General features: G+C 47.0%; 1 protein-coding gene across 1 annotated transcript in view; it reads right to left on the reverse strand.

Annotated features, from left to right (window-relative positions):
• The window catches only part of CYRIA (CYFIP related Rac1 interactor A), a 105,349-nt gene that overhangs the window by 39,239 nt on the left and 38,502 nt on the right, over positions 1-27,608 (reverse strand). Inside the window, exon 2 of the mRNA XM_082671781.1 lies at positions 16,464-16,615. The gene's annotated coding sequence lies outside the window, so the exon portion shown is untranslated. The remainder of the gene's footprint in view (positions 1-16,463; positions 16,616-27,608) is intronic.

Genomic DNA, 27,608 nt, shown 5'->3' on the forward strand with positions numbered 1-27,608 from the left:
CTGGATGGCCTATCTTTCAGGGCCCAAATCAGATTGCACTTCCTTCCAGAAACCTCCTCCCTGAGCCCCAGGCTGAATGAACAACCTTTCTTCCTTACTGTGGATTCTTTAAAGGGCTATGTCTTCTTCATTTCCAGAAGGTTACCCATTTCAACTACCCCCCACCCCTCCCCAGCCAAGCTCCAAGCACAGGTCCAGCACGCAGTCCAGTCCAGCACTGATGGCCACTGAAACGGAATGGAAGATTCGGTAAGCAGTCACTGCATAGCAATGACAGGAAGATTGTCAACTGCAAACAAGCCGAACAGAGGAAGGGTCGTTGGGAAGAGAAATAGGTTGGAGAAAATAAACATTTCCCAAAATAGAGATATTCTTGTTGTTTTATGATCATAGATGACCTTGAGAATCCGATGAATATCGGCCTTCTTAGAAAAACGCACCCATGAACAGACCCACATGTTTTTGCATATAATTCCAGGAGGTACAACACACACACTGACACCCAAGAATGGAAATCCCTCATTTATTTTAAAATCGCTAATTGAGTGTATGGACAGCCAGGCAGGATGAGGGAGGCATTTCCAAGTGTGTGGACCGTGGACCACGCTGAAGGAGAAAAGGAGTTCTTTAGTGGCAACAGCACAGGCTGAGGAGACCTTGGGTAAGTCTACTCTTCTGAATTTGGGTTTTCCTCGTCTGTGAAATGCGAATCATAATACTTCCTTAGCAGTGTCGTTAGTGAGTAAATAAAATAATGCAGGGAAAGCACCTAGTATACTATCTGGCACGCAGTCAGCCTCCAGCAACGAATGCTAGTTTTCTGCACCTCCTGTCTCGCAACCACAATGCAAACAAGTCATTTCCCTTTTAGCAATAAATTCTGCACGGCCGCTTTGGAGCGAGGGAGGAAAGCGACTGAGACCACCGCCTCGGCGAAGAGGTGAAGCCGGTGCCGCGCGGCTACTGCGGGCGCGTTCGCGTGGCTATTAATCATACAAGAGCCCATTTATGACAAACACAGGTCACTCCCTTTGCATGACAAGCCCTATGGGTCCACAGAGGCCCATTATCCAAAAAAAACAGAGCATTGTGGGCGACGCGGGCGAAGCCGAGTGCACACACACAAGCGGACATTGTGAGGCTGTTTGCACAACCCCGCGGTGCTCCTCGCGGATTTCCTGCCAGGGAGACATTTCCATCTCGCGGAGGCGGCTGCAGACATTTGCTCATTCAACATGGCTTCGGGCCGCGGGCTGCGAGAGCCAGGGGCGCGGCGCCCTCTGCCGGCCGTCTCCAGACCGCAGGCGGGGATGGGCGGAGGATAACGGCAGCCGCTCTCAGCATCCCAGCCTCCTCTCTCCTTCCCCTTCTAAAGGAAAGCGGTGCAACAGGCTTGAGCTCTGGGGTCTGGAAAGCCTGTAACATGTGTTGGCTGCAGGTCCTTGGACGAGCCATGTCACCCCTCAGGTCTTACTTTCCTAGGTGGAACCCCCAGCACTCATTTGTTTGCGACAAGCCCTGAAGGAGATGACAGCTACACCGCCCAGGGCCTGCCCCTCGGCCAGCGTGGAATCAATCCCTGTATTCCCCTTCTCCACCTGTCTCCCGTAGGGTGGGGTTTGTCATCTGCCCTCTGAAACTAGGAAAGGAAATCAACCAGCACCTATGGGTAATGTCTTGGCTTCAACTGTAGCCAGTGTTCAGAGCGCATGTATGACTTTATCTTCCTGTGTCATCTCCTTTTTTCAAATTGTTCTCTCTTGCTTTACAGTGCGTGTTCTGTGTCGGCAAGGGCAGCCCCGACATGCAGTATTCCACCCAGCATCTGAAACGCCCGACCTTCAGGACAGGCTCAGCTGAAGGTGGAGGGTGAGCTCGCAAACATTCTCAGCTAAGCTGTCTTTCTCAGAGATAAAAGAAAGACCACCCTATTGAACTTCTTAAACTGAGCTGTGATGTTTAGCATAGCAACAAGAACATGAACTTGGGTTTGGATCACAGCTTAGCTATTTATTAGCTGGGTGGTCTCAATCAACGTATTTAACAACATTTACTTAACCTCCCAGAGTCCGAGTTTCAATATGAGTAAAACAGAGATGAATTCAACCTCTTCAAGGCTGGTTTGTAGAGACAACGACACCACACATGTAAGGAGCCAGAGGCATAAATGGTAGTGGCCATGGTCACGATCACTGCTCTCATTTTCTTGTTCCACTCACTGGTCTTAGTTCTGTCCTCCTGGCCATGAAGAAGGTGGAGGTGCTCTGTGGCATTCCGGAAGCAACTGAGAAGCCGCCGCAGTCCCAGCCCTCCCTTTCTTTTTTTTGAAAATTAACTTTTTATTTCTAACATGGCCAAGAAGATACATGAAACTCAAAACCATCAACAAGAGATGCACACAGAAATATACAGACATGACTTGAGTGCAGGCAGTATTTTTTTTTTAATGGCTTTATTGGAGTATAATTGCTTTACTATGGTGTGTTAGTCTCTGCTGTGTAACAAAGTGAATCAGCTATACATACACATGTATCCCCATATCCCCTCCCTCTTGCGTCTCCCTCCCTCCCACCCTCCCTATCCCAGCCCTCTAGGTGGTCACAAAGCTATGCGCCTGCTTCCCACTAGCTATCTATTTTACGTTTGGTAGTGTATATATGTCCATGCCACTCTCTCACTTTGTCCCAGCTTATCCTTCCCCCTCCCCGAGTCCCCTTTCTGACACAACTATTAATATCTATTAAATACCATCTTAGAGGATGTATGCTGATGACTTCCAAATTTATAACTGTCTCCTTGTTCCCCTCACTTGAACTCCAGACTCATTTATCCCACTGACTGCTTGACTTCTAATAGACACCTCACACTTCACATATCCAAAATTCAAGTTTTGTTCTTTTTTCCTAGAAATCTGCCCCTTCTTCAGTCTTTCTTCTCTCTGTAAATGGCAATTCCATGTTTCCAGACACTCCGACTAAAAACGTCAGTGTCATCCTCGGCTTTCCTTTCTCTCACACCCCATATCTAAGCTAACAAACCTTCAGCTCTCCTTTCAGGACGCAGCTTGAATTTGATCGTTTCTCGGACATGGAGGCCTAGATACCCACAAGGCATCTCATCTCTTGCCAACACTATCATACTCACTTCCTAAACAGATTCCCCAGTTCCCAATCACTCAGTCAATTACCTATCTGGCAGCTCTAATGATGTTTCAAAAGTTTCAGCATGTCACTCCTCTGGTTAAATCCCTTCAATGGTTTCCTGTGTCACTTAGAGTAAAATACAAGATTCTTATCACAGTCAACAAGGCCCGAGGTGATGTTACCCCAAGGTAGTTCATCTCGTACAACTCCCCTCCATCGCTGGGCTACTCACGGCTTCTGGCCTCTCCCCCTTCTTCGTTCTTGAACTTATCACATGTGTTTCTGCCACAGGACCGTTGCTAGTCCTTAGTCCTAGAATGCTTTCCCCCAATATATCTGCATGGTTTTTCTTTAGGCCTCTGTCCAGGGTTTACTTTTCAGCGGAGCCCAACCTAACCACCCTCTCCAACATCACACTTCACCCTACTGCCCGCTCACTGTCTTTATTTTTCTTTTGAATCTCTATCGCCATTAACATATATTCCCCCAGATCCCAGACTAGGGCCTGACACACAGTAGGAATTCCATAAATACAGGTGGAATGAATGAAGTCATCTGTTCGTAAACATGACTCCCATGATCCCCTGGAGCTTCTCTTCCATCCAAACATGAGATTCTTCCTCCAGGCCCGTGGGAGGAGAGGCTCTCAGGCCATCTGTTATTTTGGTCAGACACTCTTATTTGGGTAAGAAAAGGGGAGAAGTCGTCCTTTCACGGGATGGGAAAGTGCATGGTCAGTGAGCCTGGTCCTAATGAGGTACAGCACGAACCTCTAAAATAGAAAGTGTGTTTGGGGGGGAAAGTAGAGGGAGAGACGGTCAGGAGAATTTACTGAAGACTGATTATATAGGAACTTTGAATTCAGAAAGCAGAAGCAAGGAAACTCCAGGGCAGAAACGCAGCTCGGTGCCTGGGGCGGGTCAGGCAGTTGTTATGTAACCTGGGGCCTGAAGGTCATGGAAGCTACCGCGACTGCAAGGCCTCTGCAATGCCACCAAATGCACGGGAGTCACTGTCTCTTGTCCCCATCTGTTTTTAGCCACTTGTTTGCTACAAGACCTTGGAGAAGGTCACTCCCTCCATCTGAGTCTCATCCTTATCACATCTGTAACCCACCAGGACTGGCTAGATGACCTGGGAAACTCCTCTTCGTTCCAACATCCTGAGGTTTTAATGCAATGAGAATGTCCAACAATTTCCAGAAATGTATTCAGGCAACCTAAGGCCACAGCAGGAGCTAAGGTAATTAGAAATGGGATGAGATTTCCATTTAAGAAACAGAACTGCACCTTGACAGCACTTGCACAGAGCATCCCTGGCTTGTTCCTTGAAGCCCTGTGGATTTCCAGCTATTTGGGAAGGATGGTGGTGATAGATTCCCAGCACCATGCTATCTCAAAATTGGCCACTGCTGCACTCAGGGAGTACTCCAGAGTTTACCTCCGTGAAAAAGCAGTAATTCAGAAATCAGGTAGAACACTTAAACTACTAAAGAGAAATTGTTCTCGAGCCCTTTTGTACTTCCGAAGCAGCAAACATCATGAAATACGCAGACAGGCTAACTACAACTAATTTTCATATATTTGATAAAGCGGGTCCCAAAGCACCTGTATTAGGCAACGCTTGGGCGGCCAGCTTTCATCTATCCCGTGTATTCAGAGGTCTAATATGACGTTCTCTAATTCAGACTCTTTTCCTCTGGAATTCCAGAAGCAATTGAAGAGCCGCCACAGTCCCAGCCCTCAGAGCCCAAATCAGATCTCACTGCAGTTACGATAATAATATAATTGTAACATTAAGGCACTAGGTTAGGGATAATTGGCAAACACCAAAGCTACGTCCACTGGCTTTCAAAACAATTCCAAGAGATGGTGAAATGATGCTGTTAACTCCCAAGGCTTTGGAAGTCTACTTACTTTGCCCAGGAAATGGCAGCATTCAGCTGAAATAAGTCATAAATTCTTTCAACATTTCTAGAAATTACCAGTAACACTGAAGATTCTGTTTAGTTGGCAAAACTCTGTTGGCTCTGCCGGGTGATCTATCCACCTACATTTCCCTTTATGTGTGATTTGATTCAGTTGATCCCCACTTCCACCCAAATCCAACACCCCTCCTCTCCCTTGCCACTAGCTCCCAAGTTAGAACTGGCCTCTTCCTTCTTATGGCCCTAATATATACACCCCGTGTATCCTGTATATTTCTAACAAAAATATAATATTCATATGTGTCTGCTCAGCTTCCTCAACGCAGGTCTTAATCGTTGGTCCAGCCTCCACACCCAGCACAGTCCTTGACAGAGTCCAGGAAAGTGGGTGCGTGGTCAAAGGGGCAACTGCGTGAACATTTGCTCTTTTTAGAAACTAGAGCTACGGTCCCTGCACCATCCAGTGAGGGTGAGAGGCTATGTTTAAAGCCAGCTGTAACGAGTGGAAGATTCTAGTGAGGACTGGTATCTGGGAAGAGGGTGGAAGAGAGGAGAGGAATCCTCCGGCCGGAAGGATCTGGGAGGGTTTCATGCAGGAGGGGGCTGTGGAGTGGGAAGGAGGCCAGGGAGAAACTGTCAGTGAGGCCTGGGGCTGGGACGAAGGGAACCCCAGGTCCCCCACAGCTGAGATCACACTCTCGGTGGCTGGAGTTGAGAGGCCTTTGGAGGGACAGCTGTCACAGGCCTGGCCCTGAGACCTGTCGGCAGATCCCAGTCTCCTGGTTATGATGAAGTGGTGGGACCCGGTTTTCCTAGGTGGCTTTTTTTTTTTTTTTTTGGCGGTACGCGGGCCTCTCACTGTTGTGGCCTCTCCCGTTGCGGACACAGGCTCCACGCGCAGGCTCAGCGGCCATGGCTCATGGGCCCAGCCGCTCCGCGGCATGTGGGATCCTCCCAGACCAGGGCAGGAACCCGTGTCCCCTGCATCGGCAGGCGGACTCTCAACCACTACGCCACCAGGGAAGCCCCTCCTAGGTGGCTTTTAAACCCACTATAAAGGTGGTTCTCTGCCAGGCAAACTTACATCCACCACCAGCCTGGGGCCTGCCGTGCTCCCGGTGCCAGTCCTGGGGGGACGCGCTGCCCTCCGCTCCTCTCCCCACGGCCCCGGGAGCCCTCTCTCAGCACCTCCCCATGGTCCTGTCACCCCTGCTTACCTGCCTGCCTCTCCTCTTGAAGGATGAATACCCCTAGCACCGGAACTGGGACTGGATTGTTTGAATCCAGAGTAGGCTGTTCAGGGAATATGTTTCCGAATAAATGAAAAAGTGAGTGGACCAGAGATGGCGTGGATGCCAAAATCTAGACCCAAGGACCTCTTGTCCATCATCCACTTAGAGCAAGAGGGAAGGAAAGAGGAGGGGCTGGTGGGAGAGGAGGAAAAAGTGAGAGAGAAGGAGGAATGAAAGGAAGGAAGAAAGGGATGAAGGAAGAAAGAAAGGAGAGAGGGAAGACAAATCGTTTCCCCACTTTCACATCTCGTTTGATAAAGATGTAACAAGCTTCAGGCGCATGAAGAAACAGTCTCATCCTATGCTTGCCAATTAAAAGAAAGAAAACTTGAGTCATCAGAAAGGCAAAATACGGCCTCAACGATGCCCACGTTAACTTCCGAAAAAGACATCTCCCGCCCCTAGGAGTCATTTTCACAAAGGGTGGCCTGTGGAGACTTCTGAGCATCTGGAGGCTGAGCCGGGAGAAGTCCAAGGTCAGGGACAGGCGTGGCAAAGGAACAGTGCCTCCCCGTCAGGTGCAGGTGGAATCGCATTGCGTGGAAGCTCTTTTCAATCCAAATCCCTGCACGGTGGGGAGGCCTGTATTCTGAAGTGGCCGGCACTGCTTTCCGCCGCGGGGCAGTGGGTCCTGCCCCAGGTAAATCCTGTCCACTACTCTTCACTCACCTTTCCTACTACGTAACAGTGTGGGCACAGAGGGCGCTGAAGCTGAAATCCTGAAGACTCCAAAAATGACGTCCCTCAACCCCCTGCTTCCCAAATCCTCATTCTCAGATAAGCGTGATAATAGCAGTTGCTGACTGTCATTCCTGCACTCAGTGCCATTTTAAGTGCTGCCCACAAATTATCTCATTTAATTCTCACGATAACCCTCCAACGTAGACAAGTAGTTTGGCTTTAAGAGTTACTAAAGCGATATATTTCTGTAAAAACCGAGAGCTTTTCTTTGGGCAAATGTTAAGAGCTTGCAGTTAAGTACTTTCTCCACTAAGGGGCGTGCTCATCTCACGTTAAAAATGCCAGACCTGGTCAGGGTAGGTACTTAGTACAAAAGCAGAAGTTTGGAAAAGGGACAAAGCAGGAGGATCAATTTCAATGCCCTGAATATATTTATTCTTAGTAGTAAAAAGGGTTCAGATTCACAGCTGTGGTATCCAGTGCTTACTTAACACACTAACTCACTTCATTCCTGTTCAAGGTCATTTCAAAAGCATTGATCTTGACCACTTTGCTGGAAACGGAGCCATGACATTTGGGAAAGAAAAATTAATAGATTCAGCCAGTTGGCTTAGTAATCATCTTCCCCTGCCTCTTCCCCCAATGTCTCAAATCACGTGTTCCAACCAGGGAAACATCTGTCTGGTGGCTGAGTCAACCTGACTTCAGTTGCAAAATGTAAAGAATAAAAGAAAGAAAGAAAATGCTGAAATCTTATCCAAGCTTATCAAAATGAATTACGACAGCTCATTTTGGTGAAATGTCCACTTAAAATTATATTTTGGATCTGGAAAACACTCTGGAAGTGTAAATTAGGAGAGCGGGAGATCCTCCATCAGCGATCGGTAACCCCACCCTGTATTTATAGACAGAGAGGCGTGCAGAAGTACAGCACTGCTTTCGCAGAGGATGCCCCTGCAGGAAACTCAACATACACAGAGAAGGCAGCAGAGTCACAGTGGAACTTCCCTGTTTGGATGGATCCAGCAAGACCACAGTTAAACCAAACAAACAACCTTCCCAAGTTTATCTCCAGACTGATGTTCAAACCCGGCCGTGCTCTTGATGACTCAACCGTGCACTACCCTGGTTTAAACTTTACCCTGCAGCCGGGGTTCCCCGGCTGGTGTCTGTGGCCACAAATGACTAAATTTGAAAGCTGTGCCCTGCATCTGCTAGAGGGCTCTCAGTCCTCACAGACAGATCAAGTACTGTTCAGGCTACTTCTAACTTCCACTTGAAGACAGCACATTGTTACTCAAGCACCAGGTCTGGGACTGCTCCGCAGTTCCTACCAGCTGAGAACCCAGCTAAAGAAAGCAATCCCAGGTCATTTGATGAAGTGGAGTATGGAGTGTGGGAAACACACTGAAGAGACAGTGGAGACACGGGCTCCCCTTTCACTTACTAGCCTATGGCCCTGGCCATGAGTTTGAGAACCACTGCACTGGACTAAGGATGTGAAGTTCCGGTGTCAAATCCCCTTTTCTTCCTGTATCTCACAAGTAAACGGTTGTTTTAGGATTGATTATTTTAAGATAAATGAAACTAGCGGTTCCCCTTGGACTGGTTTCATATTCATTTTGTTTTACGAGTGAGTTCCTTTATTGACCCCATCTGGCACAAGTCAAAGCTCAAAAAGTAAGCAGGGATAGCAGAGTAAGCCCTCACTAGGGGTCTTATGCTGAGTACTTGTCACACAGGGTCCGAATCCTGGGTGCCTATAAAAGCTTTACTCCTGTCTCCCATTCTCCCGGGTTCCGTTCACTCATCTGAAAAGAGGGTCAGACAGACTCAAGAGCAGGTGATCTCACAGATCCCGCTAAACAGTAAGCTTTTATGAAACTTCCAAGGCAGAACTCACTATAAATCTTTGTTAAAATAGAAAACCCAGGTGTTTAAATGCAATACTTACTTAAGCTAAAACACACACACACACACACACACACACACACACACACAGAAAACAATCCACCCATTGTATGCAGCAATTAAGTAAAGTGACTCACTAATATTTTGTCCGTCACTGACCAGGCAGCTAGCATCTCTCGGAACCAATACAAGCAGCTCCCGTTCGGCTCCAACCAGAACGCCCGCAGCTCAGGGCTGTCCCTGCCGGGGTGTGACCTGGAAGATGCGCAGGGCACACGCGGCAGGCGCCCTCTTCCTACCCTCAGCCAGGGGAGCGGGTTGGCATGGTGACGCCTGAGACAGCTTTCACTTGATTCCTCCCTCTTCCCGTTCACTCTATTATCACTGTGTGAGATCTTGCCCCAGAAGAACAGAGAAATCCTGAGGGCGAGGTCTGATGTCAGGGGAGAACAAGCCAGTCTTTGTCAGGCCCTTCAAGGAGGAGGCCCGGCCAGGGCTCTCGGGCCGCACACAGAGGGGCCTGTGCTCGCTCTGCCGGGAGCAGAGGGGCCCTGCTCCATCCTGTGCGATGGGGGCCCTTTGCTGGCGTATCCTGAGCCCTCTTCCTCAACTGACACCGAAGCTGGGCAAAGGGGATGGATCTCCACCTGGGGGCCCCAGGCATTTCACACCAGAAAGGCTTCAAGCAGAGCCTACCGCCCACACCAACACCAGAAAACCACTCTCAAGAATTCCACCCTCCTTAGCTCTTCCCCCAGTCTCCCACTCAGAATGGACCCCCTCCCTAATCATCCTTAGTCAACTCCTCCCTCCTTCTGTCAACCCACTGTCCAGCCCTCGGCTCAGGCCTCCATCCCCCCCACTTCACTCCAGGCCCCCAGCTCCTCTGAGAAGCCGCCTGGCTCAGGGAACTCTCCAGCCTCTGGTCTCCTACAAGGCTTCACTTGTCCCAATGGCAAAGAAGGAGTGATGTCTCACTGTGTTTATCATGTTGCCGACTCCGGCTTTGAAATGCCATCATCTAGGACGAGTTCTGCACCCAGGAGATGCTTAATAAACAGCCAGTAAACGATTGAACCCACAGCACAGCCCAGAAACGGAATAGAATATTCGATTCTAGAGGCTTTAGATCAAAATAAAATGGGCGAACACTCACTGAGCCCTGACTATAGGCCAGGTACCACTCTGCACCCTTACGTGCATGAACTCACATCCCTGATCACAGCAGCCTCGTGTGGCAGGTCCTGTGGGCTCTCGTTCTGCAGATGAGGACAAGCTGGATGAGACGTCCGGTCAGCCCGAGCTCACCAGCTGGAAGCAGCAGAGGAGGGTCCCAGCCCGGGCTGTCCAGCTGCAGTCTGTGCTACTAACCACGGCAGGACACAGCATCTCACGACAACCCCAGTGAAAGCAAATCTCACCCAAAGCCCACTCTGATGTACACCATGCCATGTGGCCTCCCTTAGAACTAGGGACATGGGCCTTTGCAAATGTCATCACATGTCCAGCTCCTTGTATCCACGTTATGGTAACTGAAGAAAATTGGTAGATTGCCGTTGCCCTCCTTGCTTGGCTAGCAGCCGGGTCAGGGCGGAAAGAGCTGACACGTGGGGAAAGGGGTCCTGCGGGGCACTGATGGCCAAGCCTGCGGTCACATGAACGATTCTGCAGGACTCTTCTCTCTGCCAGTGTGCAGCGTGCTCCTGATCCCCGGCTTCCTTCCTGCTCTCCAGGTCAGGGGCAGTCTCCCTCCTGGGACTCCTGGACGGGCAGCTTACAGGTCCCCAAGAGAGAAAGGAAGCTTGCCATCAGGGCGGAGCCCAACACTCCAAGCTGATTCTCCTCTTTTCCAACCCTTCTCTGGGTTGGAAGACAGAGCTGCAAGGAGGCCGGAGGGCTGAAGAGGGGATTGAACAAGGGCAGCAGCTACACCGGGGGCTCCCAGCAGAAGGCTGGGAGGATGAGGTACCGCCGAGCCATCCTTTTACTCTGTACTGGCTCAGCTGTTCTGTTTCCAGGGCTGGTGGAGGCCCGGCCGTCCATGAGGAGGTGAGGGCCTTGGTTTCTCACCTTTGAGAGCTTCCTGGTGGTGATGATGCAAATTCGAGTCCTACACTGGGGTCCCCCGGCACGACGTGGGGAGTCAGCAGGATTCAAGGACTCTCCTTGGGGACGAGTTCAGAAATGGAAGTTGGACAATCAAGCCCAACACCCTCCTAGCGATGACGGGAAGGGAAGGGGTGTCCAAGGTCAAAGGTGAGTCAGTGCCAGGCCTGGACTAGAACCCAAGTTAACCCTGATGCCTGTCATTCCATCCCTCCTTCCCTGCCTTCCTTCTTTCCTCCCTTCTCCCTCCCCTGCAGGCCGAGCTATAGAGTGCTTGCCAGCGCTGGAGGGATCCACAGAGCGTTTCCGGACACGTGCATCCCTGACTCTGGTGAGTTGCCACTGGCCCTCCCAGCTCTGCAGTTTGAAGCCCTAGTTGAGGGACCCTTCCAAGGGCAAGTCTTAGTTGTAGAATCTCCTCCTTGGTTTACTGGAAGCTTCACCCATTTATAGATAGGGTGACGCATGGCATATACAGTGGAAGAGGGACAGTTAGAAGAGGGTTTGAATCCTGACCACCTAATAGCTGTGGGCCTTGGGCAAGATGCTTCGTCATTCTGAGCTGCAGGCTCCTCTTCTGTAGCTGACACCAAGACTCCCTTCTGCTGTGCCTGTGAGCATCCAATGCCATGACCTTTAGAGACTCTGGCACATCTGGGGATGTGTGCAGGTCAGCAAGGTCAGTTCTAAACCACACATCCATCTCCAACCAGCAAGTGTGACTGGAGGTCATGGGCACCAGGCTCTGTGCTAGGTTAGAATAAATTCTATATAATATAAATGGGCATATAAGTGTATAGACGCACTTACATATATATCATGCCATATACACATGAGAACGTGCATATACATCACACACACACACACACACACACACACACACACATATACACACCTATATATTTTTTTTCTAAGAGAAAGGTAGAAGGACAGATACAGTTTTAAAAATCTCTTGTAGTTTCCACTGCGAAGAAGCAGACCCAGGTCTCTGTAAAGTTGAATTTTGCCACCAGACAGCTATGCTGTTCAATCAGTGTTTCTGGATGATGGAAATGGATTCCTCCTTCTCCTCTTTCTACTTCTTTTCTGGCCCCCCACCCCTTATCCTATTCTGCTCACTAACACCTCCATAGCGTCGGAGAAGAGATGAACTCAAATTAGTCAATTTCATTATTTTCAGTCACCGCTGGGAACGAGGTGGGAGGATGGCGACTGGCGGAGTTTTAAAAGCAGAGCTGAGGCATTATCTGTGCATGACGATGCCTCTGGCTATTTCCTCCCCACCACCATCACAGAGAACTGAGTTGATGACAGTGTTGTTCTGTACTCTCTCCCAGATCCCAACTCCTACTCATCCTTTAGTGCCCAGCTCACATGGCCCCTGTTGGAAGCCTTCCCTGACTTGCCTGGGCAGAGGGCAGGCTCCCTCTCTGCACCCACGTCACTTTGTTCATGCCGGGGCTCTTGCCCACCACCTGCTCCCATGACTGTTGGCTCCTCTGTCTTCGTCATGAGCTTATGAACTCCTCGAGGGGCTGACTGGGCTTGATTTGTCTTGATGCTTCCAGGCCTAGCACAGTGTCTGGGGCACGGTGAGGGCTCAGGTATTATCTGTTTAATGAATGTGCACATTTTAAAGAGAACACTCTTATTTTAGTGTTCAGCAGAGAGAGGGTTTCAGAAATGGGTATCTGTTTTCTGACCAGAAAAAAACAGATCAAGATCTAAATGCCATCATTTCTACTAGAATAGCATGGACTGTTGCCAGCCACTTTCTCTCATCAGAAAAAAGGCTCCTGTTCTAACCATTCACCAGTAATTTGTGCAACAAGTTGCACGTGAAGTGCTGTCAGCACTTACCACTCCCCAGGGCCCTGGGGGGGGAAAGGCCATGTATCTACCCTCACAACCTCCCATCCGGCTGATCTGTGTGAACCCATTTTACAGCTGAGGAAACTGTTATCTTATAATATTATAGGGAGTAGATATAAAATATGCACTTTAGAGAACAGGGGGTCAAATAAAATTCGGCCCTTCGCTTTGTAAGACTGCAAGTGCCATCCATCTTTGCTTAAAGCTCTGTTACCAGCTCTGAGCTGTCCTCAGAATGGACTCAACTCTCTCAGCTCGACACTCAAGGTCCCTGGTTAATCCTCCCAGCTTCCGTCTCTGAGTGAGTCCCTCTCTGACTCACCTCACCTCACCTGCACAGCCACAGCGAGTCCCTCCAAGAGGCAGCCCTCGTGTATGCTTCTCCTCTACCTGGAGACCTTCCCTGAGGTTTCTCACCCTCCCCGATATTCACCTAGCAGACCACCCCTCATCTCTAGGATGGAGTGGAGACAGCGTGTCCCCAGGAAGCTTCCCCGGCTCTGCCCCTCACTCTGCTCACATGCTTCCAAGGACAGGGAGCTCACTACCTCAAGCGCCCCACCTCTTGGTCCCTCACACCCACTCTGATCAGAACACTGATAACTGGGGTGCTGTCTAGTCACTAGCAGGCCTCCTAGTGAAACCATAAACAACTTGAGGGCAGGAGCTGAATCTCAGCATCCTTTTCCCTGGTGTCTAGCACTGGCGCTGATACAGAATAGGCACTCACATGTTTGTTGAATGGATTGGTCCTCCCTCTACCCAGAAGGCCAGACTTGGCAATAGTCTAGGTGGATGAATTCCAAGAGAACTCGTACCAGTGACCTGTGGGAGGTCCCAGGGGAAATTCCTACTCTAGCAAATTGGTATCACAATGACCAAATTAGGACAACTGCTCACTGGGACCTGATTTATCCATGCATCTTCTCCAAGCAGCCTTGAACCAGTGCCGGGCCACGGGCTCCTAGGACAGGGCGGCCAAGTCTCATTTACCTCCAGAGTGTCGGTACCCAGTATCCAATACGGGTTTTGGAATGAATGGCAAATACTCTACTGGTCAAGAACATCCATCTTTATTTCTATTTCAGGATGTTTTAGGGATGAAGCCTTTGAGACTCTCTGGGGAAGAGGGAGGAAGGGTACAGGATTCTCTGGAAAAGCCAACCAGAACACACAAGCCCAAGTCTTCACGGTGGCTCATGAGGCCTGCACCATCTGACCACTTCTCTCTGTCCTCACCTCCTTCCACTGTCCCTCGTTCCTTCCGCTCCAATCCTCTTGCAGTTCCTTGAAGCCCAAGAACATTCCCACCTGAGAGCCTTTGTTCCCTTTTTCCTTCAAGCCTCCCTCCCTCGCTTTGTTCGGGTCCTGCTCCAATGACACCCAATCAGGGGGGCCTTCCCTGGTATCCTGCCTAAAACAGCAATGCCTGTTCCCCCGACTTCCTCTCACTCTGACTTGGCTTTATTATCATTATTTCTGCTTTATTTTTTCCATAACACTTAATACTACCTGGTATAATATACGCTTATTTATTTATTGACACTCCCCTGATCCCACTAGAATGCAAGCTTGAAGAGAACAGGAATTTTGTTTGTTTTTTGCTTTGTTTTGTTTCGTGTGGACCCCTAACACCAAGAATACCCCTGCTGCGTAGGACATGCTCCATACAGATTTGTGGAATGCACGGATGGCTGGATAAATGAATGCCCCACAAGAGCTAACAGTCCACAGTCAAGGAAGACAGCCAGTGCTGTGGGCCTGGACGAACACATGCTCGAAACCTAACTGTCTCGCTGAGGGGCCAGGACACCTGCTCCCGAATCAGCTGGCCCCAGCTGTGAGGACATTCCTCTGGGTCTTGGAAGTACACTGGTTTGAAGTGAAAAGGCTGCTGGGGGTGAGTTAGTTTTCAGCTACTATCCGATGGGACAAAGGATGGACTCAACAGGCCGGGAGGGTGGTGAGACCTGAGGTTGGATGTAACAGGGCAAACCTTCAAATGGCCGAACCACAGAGGGCGATCTGGCCAAGGCGAGGTGAGGGCGGGCTGCTATTGAAGAGGAACTCTGAAATCAAGATTAACAGCTCTGGGGTTCCCTGGTGGCGCAGTGGTTGAGAGTCCGCCTGCAGATGCTGGGGACACGGGTTCGTGCCCCAGTCCAGGAAGATCCCACATGCCGCGGAGCGGCTGGGCCCGTGAGCCATGGCCGCTGAGCCTGCGCGTCCGGAGCCTGTGCTCCGCAACGGGAGAGGCCACAACGGTGAGAGGCCCGCATACCAAAAAAAAAAAAAAAAAAAAAAAAAAAGCTCTTCTCCTTCCTCTGAAGTATGCTACAGCTCAGGGACCCCTCTGGAGAAAGAAACCATAAGAGGAAGAAAGGAAGGGAGCACAAGATAAATCTGTTCCCCTCAAGAATGAGAATCTGGTCTAAGGACCAAGTCTGGGATAAAATAATCCCAGGAAATGAGAATTGGAAAATACCTGAGAAATCACCTGGTCTTACCTTCTCAGCTTTATGAAATGCTTCTGGTTTTAGTTTTGAGGGAAAATCAGGATATCTAAATGCAAAAGAAGAGCTTTAGGAGAGGAGAGCAGGTCACAGCAGCAACCGCTGAAAGAGTAACAGGTGTGAGATCATCTCAGTGTACTGTCACTTCCTTCGTGACTCCTGACCTTGGATGTGTGGGTGCCCTGGACCAGCTTAGAGGAGATGTGCTAATACAACAAAGTCCAAGGAGCTGAAATCAGCAGACCTTGAGTCACTGGAGAGGGATGTCAGCCCATGTCAGGTCCAAGTTCAATGATGAAGTTCAAGTAGGTGTGGCCCTCTCCTTCCAGATAAGAAGAAAAGTGCCCATAACTGGGAGAAGGTGAAAGAGGGAGAGAACCAACGTGCTGGCGGTGAGGGAAGAGGGCAAGGGGCGTGGTGATCTGAGGCTGGTGCACCGCAGTGCCGAATTTACCTCTAAATCCAGCTGCATTTACCTCTAAAAACGTTACAGTGAGATGCCAGCCAGACTTCCGGCATGAGACCTAAATTCCACGCCAGGTGGGCTACTTCTCTCCCTGCTGGTCTCAGTCTGGATGGCCAGAAAGAAGCCCTCAGATGCATTCTGCAGGGACAAAGCGACCTCCAGCAACAACTCTAATCTGCTCTCCCCCTGCATGTAGTTCCAAGCGACTGTTTCCTGCCTAAACACTAAAAAGACTCAAGATAGCAACAGCTCCCACTCAGAAGGCAGTTATAGAACCCAGGGACATTTAAGCACTTCAAAATTACAGCTACTTTGAAGTGCACATCAATTCTTCATTATGTCCTTGTTTTTTTTTTTGCTTTTTGGTTTTTTTCCTTATACATGTATGTGGTGTTAGGAAGCATGGCTTCCAATCAGAGATGACAAATCTGGTGGAAGGACCATCCTCAATACTTGCAGGTATCCTGTAAGCCTGCATACCGCAGATTCTCTGCACTACAATATCGGTCATCACCGTGCTGCTGGCCATAAGCAGAGACAGTTGATTCTTACCTGGAGATCTCCCTTGTGACTCAGATTCACCAATCCAGGCTGATGGAACGAACCAGATGAGCAGCTGTTTGGCCAAGACAAGTCTGGCTCCCTAAATCAGGGCTGTGGTCCTCCAGAGTCCTGTGGTTTCTCTGTCCTTGGTGAGTGATAACCTGCAGAAAGGGAATGCAAGTGACGTTACTAAGGAGAGGCCGTTTCCTCTTCTCCTCTCATCATAATACATTCTTTTAAGGAGAGCAGAGAGAGTCCCAGAATCACAGATTCCTAGGGCTGGAAGAAATGCAATAACCTTGTCTAATGCTTCTGTAGTTGAGGAAACTGAGGCTCAGAGAAGAAAAGAGCTTCACTCAGCCGCTTGGGATGAGATTCCAGATTAGAATGTGTCTCTGACTCTCTGGTCTCTGGAATTTTTTAAAAAAGCAGCCAATGATCGGGCTGGCTTCTCAAACAAGTGGTCACTGACCCTGAATAGAAGTCTTTTCTTTTATTTAACGGACTTTCAAGACGAGAGGTGGCACTTTTCTCCACATTGCTGTTTCTGTAGTTTTACTCCTGGGAGCTAACTGAGTAAAACTGTCCACCTCAGGCATGGGGTTGGGAGGATTCTCCCTTTTTCTCATTAGAAAAATATTGTTATGGAATAGTGGGACCTGTGGGCACAGCAGTGGGTGGACTTGGTTCTTTAATGATAGATGTATGTGCACCCAGCCTCTAGGTCTCCTGGTCTCTCTCTGTCTCTGTCTCTATCTCTCTGTCTCTTTCTGTCTGTCTGTCTCTCCATGTTTCATGAAAACACAGGAACAGACATGGATTTTCCTCCCATGAGTATCATTTATTATGTGATTTTTCTTGTTTTTTTTTATTAAAGTCTAGTTGATTTACAATGTTGTATTACTTTCTGGTGTACAGCAAAGTGATTCAGTTATACATGCACACACACACACATATATGTTCTTTTTCAGATTCTTTTCCATTATGGTTTATTACAGGATATTGAATATAGTTCCCTGTGCTACACGGTAGGACCTTGTTGTTTTATTATGTGATTTTTCTGAACACCAAACATTTGAACAGCCACTCCTCTGGGCCAAAAACCAAAACCAAAGAAGGGATCTCACATTTGTTAAGCAAATAATATCTAACAGGCACATCAGGTGAACCTTACATTTTCCTAATTTGTCCTCAAAAATTCTGCTAAAGGTACCAGGAACTCCATTTTTCCAAAGGGTTAGGGAACCGAGCTAGAGAGAACTAGAGTGCCCTGAAGAGTCATAAAGAGAGTTCGGTGCAGAACCAGGCATGAACTCATATCTAACTCCCAAATCGATGTTTTGTCCATCTAAACTGGACTAGAGCTATTAGGCCAAAACACTAGTTGTCTTATTTTTCCAGTGTGTTAGCTGGAAGGCAGGAGAAAGTTCTTTGGCAGGTGTTAACGTTGCAAGGACGTGAAGGGTTATTCTCGTTAGATTCTCATTCAGACAGGAGGCTCTAAAGGCCCTGGCTTCCTGTATGCTGCCAGCCAGGGCTCATGTGCCCCAGAGAAGCCAGGCCAGCCCTGGCTCTGAGCAACCAGAGGGCCCATCAGGAAATCGTGATGATCAATGCTCGGTCTCTGTTCCTGTTCTGGGACAGGGCTGGAGAGATGGGGTGGGGATGGAGAAAAAAGGAAGAGAAAACAGGAAGTTGGGGGGAAGGGAAGGAAATGATAGAGAAAACACAGCGACTTTAGCCTGATGAGAAAGTGATTTCTGAGCCCTGCATTTTGGGAAACCAGGTCACAGTGGTAGTGGCAGAGAGGAGTTTGTTTCCTCTGAATTTGGGGTTGTGCCTGTGAATTCCCATCAGAGCACAGCCTGAGGAAAAGGGTGCCTGCCACAGGTGCTGTTTCCCAGGGGCACCTGAGTGTAGATACTGGAGAAGGTGAATTTCTAAAAAAGAATCCCCAGGTGAGACCACCTCTCTGACCTCTTGGCTGTAGCTGAGGCCAGATGAGTCATAGAAGGGCCTGGAAAAAGAAAAGCTTTCGAGGTGATCAGGCATCAGGGGCGCTATCCCATCCCCACCACTTTCCTTCTCAAATGCCCTCAAAATTATAACCCATTTTCAGTGTATTTGATTAGGACTTGATTCCCCCAGTGGGCCAGGAAGAATCCCGCTTTCTTCTACCGCAAAACTAAGAGGGTCAGGCCAGCAGAACGATGAGCCTCCTCCAGACCGTGACTCTTATAAGATACTTCCAGAATCTTTCCCTACCATTCTGTCCACTCTACTTAATTATAGACACTACAAAAGTTCCCCAGCTCCCCATGCTCATCACGAAGGCTGGCAGTCACCTGGTAAGCTGAACAACCACACAAATAGACAACCCTAAAAATAATCCAATCACACTGTAACACAAATACTAATAATACTGTACAGTTTCCCGATGTGTACTAGCAGGTGGGCAGGGGACACAGAGCCCCCTAACAGGCAAGCCCTCAGATACCAATTCCACCCACTCCAGTGGTTCCCCAAACTGGCTGTGCAACTGGAGAAGCTAAAAAGCAAAAAGTACCATCCCAACCTGGAGTAGGGGCCAAGCTTCTGGAGAGTTTTCTGTCACCAACTGGCTCTGGTCCACGGACCACCATTTAGATACTTTGGATCCTAACCCAGCCCTCACCAGGTCCCACCTCTTGCCATCTTACTGATTCAATCACGGAGACCCTACCATGGAGGAGCTCGCTCCAGGGATCTGTCCTTGACTCTCTAAACTACTCCCCCCACCATCCAAATAAACACAGAGCAATAAAAAGTAAGCCTATCCTTGAGAGGATTCCAAGCTTTTTGAAGAGATGGCTGGTGGTTTCCTGTGTGAGTCACTCACAGGCCAGAGGTCCCTCAGGGAGGACAGAGATCGAGTAGGGAAAGACACTTACATCCCCCGTCTAGGTCCCCACCAGAAGCCCAACCTCACACAACATCCACAAGTCCGCTTCCATCGCCAGTGGTTATGAATGACCGGAGATGCTGCCAGCGTCCCTCTGCTTCATGAAGGAGACTGACACCACCTGGGACCGTCAGGAGGTGCACACCTGGCAGCCAGAAACACTTTTCAGCTTCTTCTCTTCTTGGGTCATTTTAAGAGAGGGACAAAGCATGGGGTCATTAGCACATTTTAAAAATGGGGAAGCTGAAATCTAGACATAAAATGACTTCTCCCAGGTCACACAACAGAACCGAAACTAGAACAGCCATCTGCTGACCTCCAGTCCAGTGACCTGTGACCTTACCACTACCTCCTGTGCTCCCCTTACCCCCCACGCCCCCATTCACAGCTGACAACAGCTGTGTGTCTTCTGCTTTTGCATGGTTCTGGAAGTGGCAGGGCTGGGCGAGGGGCAAACTGAGAGAAGGCGATGCAAACAGATGGTGAGGGGACTGGAGGGCCTGGAAGACCACCCTCCTGCCCTCCAGGCTGAGCAGACACGGAATCTAAAGCCCGGGTGGGAGCCTGCTTGTTCAAGCCCCAAGTTAACCAGCAGCGGAGCCTATCCCGAGTCAGGGAACCTCATTATGGCCTCTCCCACAGCACCAGGAGTCCTGGCCAATGAGAAGAATTACAAACGGGTAGGTTTTTTGTTTGTTTGTTTGTTTTTTAATATCTTTATTAGAGTATAATTGCTTTACAATGGTGTGTTAGTTTCTGCTTCATAACAAAGTGAATCGGCTATACATATATCCCCATATCTCCTCCCTCTTGCGTCTCCCTCCCACCCTCCCTATCCCACCCCTCTAGGTGGTCACAGAGCACCGAGCTGATTTCCCAGTACTATGCAGCTGCTTCCCACTAGCTATCTATTTTACATTTGGTAGTGTATACATGTCCAAGCCACTCTCTCGCTTCTTCCCAGCTTACCCTTCCCCCTCCCCATGTCCTCAAGTCCATTCTCTATGTCTGTGTCTTTATTCCTGCCCTGCCCCAAGGCTCTTCAGAACCATCTCTTTTTTTTTTAGATTCCATATATATGTGTTAGCATATGGTATTTGTTTTTCTCTTTCTGACTTACTTCACTCTGTATGACAGACTCTAGGTCCATCCACCTCAGTACAAATAACTCAATTTCGTTTCTTTTTATGGCTGAGTAATATTCCATTGTATATATGTGCCACATCTTCTTTATCTATTCCTCTGTCAATAGACACTTAGGTTGCTTCCATGTCCTGGCTATTGTAAATAGAGCCGCAGTGAACATTGTGGTACATGACTCTTCTTGAATTATGGTTTTCTCAGGGTATATGCCCAGTAGTGGGATTGCTGGGTTGTATGGTAGTTCTATTTTTATTTTTTTAAGGACCCTCCATACTGCTCTCCATAGTGGCTGTATCAATTTACATTCCCACCAACAGTGCAAGAAGGTTCCCTTCTCTCCACACGCTCTCCAGCATTTATTGTTTGTATATTTTTTGATGATGGCCTTTCTGACCGGTGTGAAGTGATACCTCACTGTAGTTTTGATTTGCATTTCTCTAATGGTTAGTGATGTTGAGCAGCCTTTCATGTGTTGGCAATCTGTGTACCTTCTTTGGAGAAATGTCTATTTAGGTCTTCTGCCCATTTTTGGATTGGGTTGTTTGTTTTCTTGATATTGAGCTGCATGAGTTGCTTGTAAATTTTGGAGATTAATCCTTTGTCAGTTGCTTCACTTGCAAATATTTTCTCCCATTCTTTTTATGGTTTCCTTTGCTGTGGAAAGCCTTTTAAGTTTCATTAGGTCCAATTTGTTTATTTTATTTTTTTATTTCCATTTCTCTAGGAGGTGGGTCAAAAAGGATCTTGCTGTGATTTATGTCATAGACTGTTCTGCCTATGTTCTCTCCTTTAAGAGTTTTATAGTGTTTGGCCTTACATTTAGGTCTTTAATCCATTTTAGTTTATTTTTGTGTATGGTGTCAGGGAGTGTTCTAATTTCATTCTTTTACATGTAGTTGTCCAGTTTTGCCAGAACAACTTATTGAAGAGGCTGTCTTTTCTCCATTGTATATTCTTGCCTCCTTAATCAAAAATAAGATGGCCATATGTGCGTGGATTTATCTCTGGGCTTTCTATCCTGTTCCATTGATCTATATTTCTGTTCTTGTGCCAGTACCATACTGTCTTGATTACTGTAGGTTTGTAGTATAGTCTGGTAGGCTGATCCCTCCAGCTCTGTTTTTCTTTCTCAAGACTGATTTGGCTATTCGGGGTCTTTTGTGTTTCCATACAAGTTGTGAAATTTTTTGTTCTAGTTCTGTGAAAAATGCCATTGGTAGTTTAAAAGGGATTGCATTGAATCTGTAGATTGCTTTGGGTAGTATAGTCATTTTCACAATGTTGACTCTTCCAATCCAAGAACATGGTATATCTCACCATCTGTTTGTAACATCTTTAATTTCTTTCATCAGTATCTTACAGTTTTCTGCATACAGGTCTTTTTTCTCCTTAGGTAGGCTTATTCCTAGGTATTTTATTCTTTTGGTTGCAGTGGTAAATGGGAGTGTTTCCTTAATTTCTCTTTCAGATTTTTCATCATTAGTGTATAGGAATGCAAGAGATTAGTGTGCATTAATTTTGTATCCTGCTACTTTACCAACTTCATTGATTAGCTCTAGTAGTTTTCTGGTAGCATCTTTCGGATTCTCTATGTATAGTATCATGTCATCTGCAAACAGTGACAGCTTTACTTCTTTTCTGATTCAGATTCCTTTTATTTCTTTATCTTTTCTGATTGCTGTGGCTAAAACTTCCAAAACTATGTTGAGTAATAATGGTGAGAGTGGACAACCTTGTCTTGTTCCTGATCTTAGAGGAAATGGTTTCAGTTTTTCACCACTGAGAACGATGTTGGCTGTGGGTTTGTCATATATGGCCATCATTATGTTGAGGTAAGTTCCCTCTATGCCTACTTTCTGGAGGGTTTTTTACCATAAATGGGTGTTGAATTTTGTGGAAAGTTTTTCTGCATCTATTGAGATGATCATATGGTTTTATCTTTCAATTTGTTAATATGGTGTATCACATTGATTGATCTGCATATATTGAAGAATCCTTCCATTTCAGGGAAAAACTCCACTTGATCATGGTGTACGATCCTTTTAATGTGCTGTTGGATTCTGTTTGCTAGTATTTTGTTGAGGATTTTTGCATCTATGTTCATCAGTGATATTGGCCTGTAGTTTTCGTTCTTTGTGACATCTTTGTCTGGTTTTGGTATCAGGGTGATGGTGGCCTCATAGAATGAGTTTGGGAGTGTTCCTCCCTCTGCTATAGTTTGGAAGAGTTTGAGAAGGATAGGTGTTAGCTCTTCTCTAAATGTTTGATAGGATTTGCCTGTGAAACCATCTGGTCCTGGGCTTTTGTTTGCGGAAGACTTTTAATCACAGTCTCAATTTCAGTGCTTGTGACTGGTTTGTTTATATTTTCTATTTCTTCCTGGTTCAGTCTCTGAAGGTTGTGGTTTTCTAAGAATTTGTCCATTTCTTCCTGGTTGTCCATTTTATTTGCATATAGTTGCTTGTAATAATCTCTCATGATCCTTTGTATTTCTGCATGTCAGTTGCTACTTCTCCTTTTTCATTTCTAATTCTATTGATTTGAGTCTTTTCTCTTTTTTTCTTGATGAGTCTGGCTAATAGTTTATCAATTTTGTTTATCTTCTCAAAGAACCACCTTATACTTTTATTGATCTTTGCTATCGTTTCCTTCATTTCTTTTTCATTTACTTCTGATCTGATCTTTATGATTTCTTTCCTTCTGCTAACTTTGGCGTTTTTTTGTTCTTCTTTCTCTAATTGCTTTAGGTGTAAGGTTAGGTTGTTTATTTGAGATGTTTCTTGTTTCTTGAGGTAGGATTGTATTGCTATAATCTTCCCTCTTAGAACTGCTTTTCCTGCATCCCATAGGTTTTGGGTCGTCGTGTTTTCATTGTCATTTGTTTCTAGGTATTTTTTGATTTCCCCTTTGATTTCTTCAGTGATCTCTTGGTTACTTAGTAGTGTATTGTTTAGCCTCCATGTGTTTGTATTTTTTACAGATCTTTTCCTGTAATTGATATCTAGTCTCATAGCGTCGTGGTCAGAAAAGATACTTGATACAATTTCAATTTTCTTAAATTTATCAAGGCTTGATTTGTGACCCAAGATATGATCTCTCCTGGAGAATGTTCCATGAGCACTTAAGAAGAAAGTGTATTCTGTTGACTTTGAATGGAATTTCCTATAAATATCAATTAAGTCCATCTTGTTTAATGTATCATTTAAAGTCTGTGTTTCCAGGGCTTCCATGGTGGCACAGTGGTTGAGAGTCCACCTGCTGATGCAGGGGACAGGGGTTCGTGCCCCGGTCCGGGAGGATCTCACATGCCACGGAGCAGCTGGGCCCGTGAGCCATGGCCGCTGAGCCCGAGCGTCCAGAGCCTGTGCTCTGCAACAGGAGAGGCCACAACAGTGAGAGGCCCACGTACTGCAAAAAAAAAAAAAAAAAAAAAAAAAAAGCCTGTGTTTCCTTATTTACTTTCATTTTGGATGATCTATCCATTGGTGAAAGTGGGGTGTTAAAAATCCCCTATGATGATTGTGTTACTGTTGATTTCCCTTTTTTTTTTTTTTTTTTTGCGGTACGCGGGCCTCTCACTGTTGTGGCCTCTCCCGTTGCGGAGCACAGGTTCCGGACGCGCAGGCTCAGTGGCCATGGCTCACGGGCCCAGCCGCTCCGCGGCATGTGGGATCTTCCCGGACCGGGGCACGAACCCGTGTCCCCTGCATCGGCAGGCGGACTCTCAACCACTGCGCCACCAGGGAAGCCCGATTTCCCTTTTTATGGCTGTTAGCATTTGCGTTATGTATTGAGGTGCTCCTCTGGGTGCATAAATATTTACAATTGTTACATCTTTTTCTTGGATTGACCCCTTGATCATTATGTAGTGTCCTTTTCTCTTGTAATAGTCTTTATTTTAAAGTCTATTTTGTCTGATATGAGAATTGCTACTCCAGCTTTCTTCTGATTTCCATTTGCATGGAATATCTTTTTCCATCCCCTCTCTTTCAGTCTGTATGTGTCCCTAGGTCTGAAGTGGGTCTCTTGTAAACAGCATATTCATGGGTCTTCTTTTTGTCTGTCATTCAGCCAGTCTGTCTTTTGGTTGGAGCATTTAATCCTACCTTAAGGTAGTTATTGATCTGTATGTTCCTATTACCATTTTCTTAATTGTTTTGAGTTTGTTATTGTAGGCCTTTTCCTTCTCTTGTGTTTCCTTTAGCTGTTGTTGTAAAGCTGGTTTGGTGGTGCTGAATTTTGTTAACTCTTGCTTGTCTGTAAAGGTTTTAATTTCTCCGTAGAATCTGAATGAGATCCTTGCTGGGTAAAGTAATATTGGCTGTAGGTTTTTTCCCTTTCATTACTTTAAATATGTCCTGCCACTCCCTTCTGTCTTGCAGAATTTCTGCTGAAAGATCAGCTGTTAACATTATGGGGATTCCATTGTATGTTATTTGTTTTTTTTCCCTTGCTGCTTTTAATATTTTTTCTTTGTGTTTAAATTTTGATAGCTTGATTAATATATGTCTTGGTGTGTTTCTCCTTGGATTTATCCTGTATGGGACTCTCTGTGCTATCTAGACTTGATTGACTATTTCCTTTCCCATATTAGGGAAGTTTTCAACTATAATCTCTTCAAATATTTTCTCAGTCCCTTTCTTTTTCTATTCTTCTTCTGGGACCCTTATAATTCGAATGTTGGTGCATTTAATGTTGTTCCAGAGGTCTATAAGACTGTCCTCAGTTCTTTTCATTCTTTTTTCTTTATTCTGCTCTGCAGTAGTTATTTCCACTATTTTATCTTCCAGGTCACTTATCTGTTCTTCTGCTATTGATTCCTTATAGAGAACTTTTAATTTCATTTATTGTGTTGTTCATCATTGTTTGTTTGCTCTTTATTTCTTCTAGGTCCTTGTTAAACGTTTCTTGTATTTTCTCTATTCTATTTCCAAGATTTTGGATCATCTTTACTATCATTACTCTGAATTCTTTTTCAGGTAGACTGCCTATTTCCTCTTCATTTGTTTGGTCTAGCGGGTTTTTACCTTGCTCCTTCATCTGCTGTGTACTTCTCTGTCTTCTCATTTTGCTTTACTTACTGTGTTTGGGGTCTTCTTTTTGCAGGCTGCAGGTTCGTAGTTCCTGTTGTTTTTGGTGTCTGCCCCCAGTGGCTAAGGTTGGTTCAGTGGGTTGTGTAGGCTTCCTGGTGGAGGGGACTGGTGCCTGTGTTCTGGTGGATGAAGCTGGATCTTGTCTTTCTGGTGGGCAGGGCCACGTCCGATGGTGTGTTTTGGGGTGTCTTTGACATTATTATGATTTTGGGCAGCCTCTCTGCTAATGGGTGGGGTTGTGTTCCTGTCTTGCTAGTTGTTTGGCATAGGGTGTCCAGCACTGTAGCTTGCTGGTTGTTGAGTGGAGCTGGGTCTTAGCATTGAGATGGAGAGCTCTGGGAGAGCTTTCGCCATTTGAATATTACATGGGGCCAGGAGGTCTCTGGTGGACCAATGTCCTAACTTCGGCTCTCCCACCTCAGAGGCACAGGCCTGACACCTGGCTGGAGCACCAAGATCCCATCAGCCACATGGCTCAGAAGAAAAGGGAGAAGAAAAGAAAGAACAAACAAATGAAAGAAAGATAGTAAGAGAGAGAGAGAGAAAGAGAGAGAGAGAGAAAGAAAGAAAGAAAATTTAAAAGTTGTTAAAATAAAAATTTTTTTTAAATTATTAAAAATAAAAAAATTCAAAAGTAATAAAAAAAAAAAGAAAGAAGAGAACAACCAAACCAAAAAACAAATCCACCAATGATAACAAGCGCTAAAAACTATACTAAAGGGCTTCCCTGGTGGCGCAGTGGTTGGGAGTCCGCCTGCCGATGCAGGGGACGCGGGTTCGTGCCCCGGTCCGGGGGGATCCCGCGTGCCGCGGAGCGGCTGGGCCCGTGGGCCATGGCCGCTGGGCCTGCACGTCCGGAGCCTGTGCTCCGCGATGGGGGAGGCCGCGGCGGTGAGAGGCCCGCGTACAGCAAAAAAAAAAAAAAAAAAAACTATACTAAAAAAAACCAAAAAGGGATAGACAGACCCTAGGACAAATGGTAAAAGCAAAGCTATACAGACAAAACCACACAAAGAAGCATACGCATTCACTCACAAAAAGAGAAAAAGGAAAAAAATATATATATCTTTTGGGAAGTCTGAAGTCTTCTGCCAGCACTTAATAGGTGTTCTGTAGGAGTTGTTCCACATATAGATGTATTTCTGATGTATTTGTGGGGAGGAAGGTGATCTCCACGTCTCAGTCCTCTACCATCTTGAAGGTCTCTCCCAAACGGGTAGGTTTTTAGGTAACAAATATGACTCCTGTTCTTTAGGGACCTGTGGTGCATCAGGCATCATTTAATGCTGGACACCTGGTGACTCCCTGAAACCTCTCAGCAGCCACACTAGACAGACAGGCGTTATTCTTGCCCACTTTTACAGACGAGGAAACTGAGGCACTTGCCCAAGGGATCTGGCTTTTGAGTGGCAGAGCCAAGATTTGAATTCCTGCAGTCTGGCTCCAGGTTCCTGCTCTTAACCGCTATGTGCTTAACACTCCATCTCAAAGCAGTTACATTAAAAAAAAAGAAAGAAGGAAAGAAAGGGAGAGTCATGCACAACAGTCAATCAGTGGAAAGAAACAGGGATAAAGGAAGGGCACTAGGATCAGATAACACCTTCATTCCAAAGACAGAGGAAAGGAGGAAAGTCTCCAGGCGGGAAATATTGATTGAAAGGTGCTGAACAGGCAGGACCAGGATTCTGTTCCCCAGCCCTTTTTGGGTGGCAGCCCCCCCAGTGTCAGCCAGCACCAGTAAATGACTTCCTGGCCTTGTTGCTGACACAGCATCACCCATGGGAGGGGTAAGTGGAGTGGGCGGGGGAGGGGATGGAGGGAGGGCCCAAGATGGGAGAGTCATCAGGGTGGGTGGAAGGGATGATGTTTTGGGAACCCAGCTCCCATGTCACAGAGGGCGGGACCCACTGGGCAGGCTGGCTAGCAAGATCCTGCCGAGAGTCCCCACCTCAAACGGTGAGTGCACACACACTCCCA

The sequence above is a fragment of the Grampus griseus genome (genome assembly GCF_964374135.1).
Source record: "Grampus griseus genome assembly, chromosome: 15".
Taxonomy (NCBI): Eukaryota; Metazoa; Chordata; class Mammalia; order Artiodactyla; family Delphinidae; genus Grampus; species Grampus griseus.